At 41.9% G+C, this 2,255-nt stretch overlaps 1 pseudogene; it reads left to right on the top strand.

The window, feature by feature from the left end:
* Window positions 1-561: 561 nt before the first annotated feature.
* On the top strand, window positions 562-1,932 carry LOC109254322 (tubulin alpha-1 chain-like; annotated as a pseudogene).
* The last annotated feature ends 323 nt before the right edge of the window (window positions 1,933-2,255 follow it).

The following is a 2,255-nucleotide window of genomic DNA, read 5'->3' as shown; positions in this document are numbered from 1 at the left end:
ATATATGTAGGCAGTAATAAATATGATAATATAATTTAGTTACTTATATTTTTTATATGTTGCTAAACTTGAACTCGTCAAGGGTGTGGACCATTTTTATTTTTTTATTATTTTTTTAAGATTTACATTTATTTACCTATTTTGAGAGAGAGAGAGAGAGAGATAGTACAAGTGGGGGAGGGCAGAGACAGAGGGAGAGAGAGAATCCCAAGCAGGCTCTGAACTGTTAGTGCAGAGCCTGATGAGGGGCTCAAAGCCATGAACTGTGAGATCATTACCTGAGCTGAAATCAAGAGTCAGATGCTTAACCAACTGAGCCACCTGGGTGCCCCAAGGATGCAGACCATTTTTAAAAAGCACTTCACATTTCATGGAACTGAAATAACCTTATCATAAATTATTGGTCCATCAGATTTTTACTCTTTCCACACAGAGAAAGTATTATTTAAAAATAAAAAATTTACATTTCATTTAATAAGCTATATTCTGGCAGGTTTTGTTATATTAACTGCCTAGGAGTCACACTGTAAGAAGCAACAATCTCCTGTTTTCCTCTCTGCCATCTGCTTGACAGCTGCAAAGGATCAACGATGCTTGAATGCATCTCCATCCATGTTGGCCAGGCTGGTGTCTATACTGACAATGCCTTCTGGGAGCTCTATTGCTTGGAACACCAATAGTCCTATCCACCCCCATAGTCAAATGCCAAATGACAAGACCACTGGGGGAGGAAATGACTCCTTCAACACTTTCTTCACTGAAATGGATGCTGGTAAGCATGTGCCCAGGGCAGTGTTTGTAGACTTGGAACCCATGGTCATTGATGGACTTCTCACCTGGCACCTACTGCCAGCTTTTCTACCCTGAGAAGCTCATCACAGACAAGGAAGATGCTGCCAATAACTATGCCCAAGGGCACTACACCATTGGCAAGGAGATCATTAACCTTGTCTTGGACTGAATTAGGAAACTGGTTCACCAGTGTACAGGTCTTTAGGGCTTCTTGCTTTTCCACAGCTTTGGAGGGGAAATTGGTTCCAGGTTCACCTCCCTGCTGATGGAACATCTCTATGTCAATTATGGCAAGAAGTCCAAGATGGAGTTCTCCATTTACCCAGCCCCCACGTTTCCACAGCTGTAGTTGAACCCTAAAACTCCATCCTCACTACACATACCACCCTGGAGCACTCTGTGCTAATGAGGCAATCTATTACACCTGTCATACAAATCTTGATATTGAACACCCAACCTAAACTAACCTGAATAGGTTAACAGGTCAAATTATGTTCTCCATAACTTTTTCCCTCAAATTTGATGGAGCCCTGAATGTTGATCTGACAGAATTCCAGACCAACCTGATATCCTATCCCCATGTCCAATTCCCTCTGGCCACACATGATCCTGTCACCTCTGCTGATAAAACCTACCATGAACAACTTTCTGTAGCAAAGATCACTAATGCATGATTTGAGCCAGCCAACCAGATGATGAAATGTGACCCTTGCCATGGTAAATACATGACTTGCTGCCTGCTGTTCTGTGGTGACATGATTCCAAAAGATGTCAGTGATGCCAATGCCACCATCAAGACCAACTGTATAATCCAGTGTATGGATTGGTGCTCCACTGGCTTCAAAGTTGGTATTAATTACCAGCCTCCCACTGTGGTACCTGGTGGAGAACTGGCCAAAGTACAGCAAACTGTACATGCTGAGTAACACCACAGCCATTGCTGAGTCCTGGGTTCACCTGGACCACAAGTTTGACGTGATGTATGACAAGTATGCCTTTGTTTACTGGTATATAGGCAAGGGCATGGAGGACGGAGAGTTTTCTGAGGCCCATGATAACATGGCTGCCCTTGAGAATTATGAGAAGGTCAGTATGGCTTCTGTTAAAGAAGAGGGTGAAGAAGAAGGAGAGAAATACTGAAGTTAAAAATGTCCCAAAAGTGCTGCTTTTGCAGGGAAGTTTATTGTTTTAAACATTGAAAAGTTGTGTTCTAATCAGTTAATTTGTATGTAGCAGTATATACTCTCATATACAATTACTGACCAATGCTTGAAAATACAATGCTTTTTTTCACACCCAAGCTGTCCGTTTCTCTGATGGGTTTGAATAAAGTATTCCCTGTCATTTTTAATTTTTTTTTAAGTTTATTTAGCTTGAGAGAGAGAACAAGAGGGCTATGGGCAGAGAGAGATAGGAGACAGAGAATCCCAAACATTCTCTGCACTGTCAGCACAGAGCCTGAT

Source organism: Panthera pardus, unplaced genomic scaffold (assembly GCF_024362965.1).
Source record: "Panthera pardus isolate Hobbes unplaced genomic scaffold, ASM2436296v1 HiC_scaffold_16, whole genome shotgun sequence".
NCBI classification, from domain to species: Eukaryota; Metazoa; Chordata; class Mammalia; order Carnivora; family Felidae; genus Panthera; species Panthera pardus.
The sequence above is the reverse complement of the archived record's forward strand: the minus strand, read 5'-3'. Positions and strand labels throughout refer to the sequence as shown.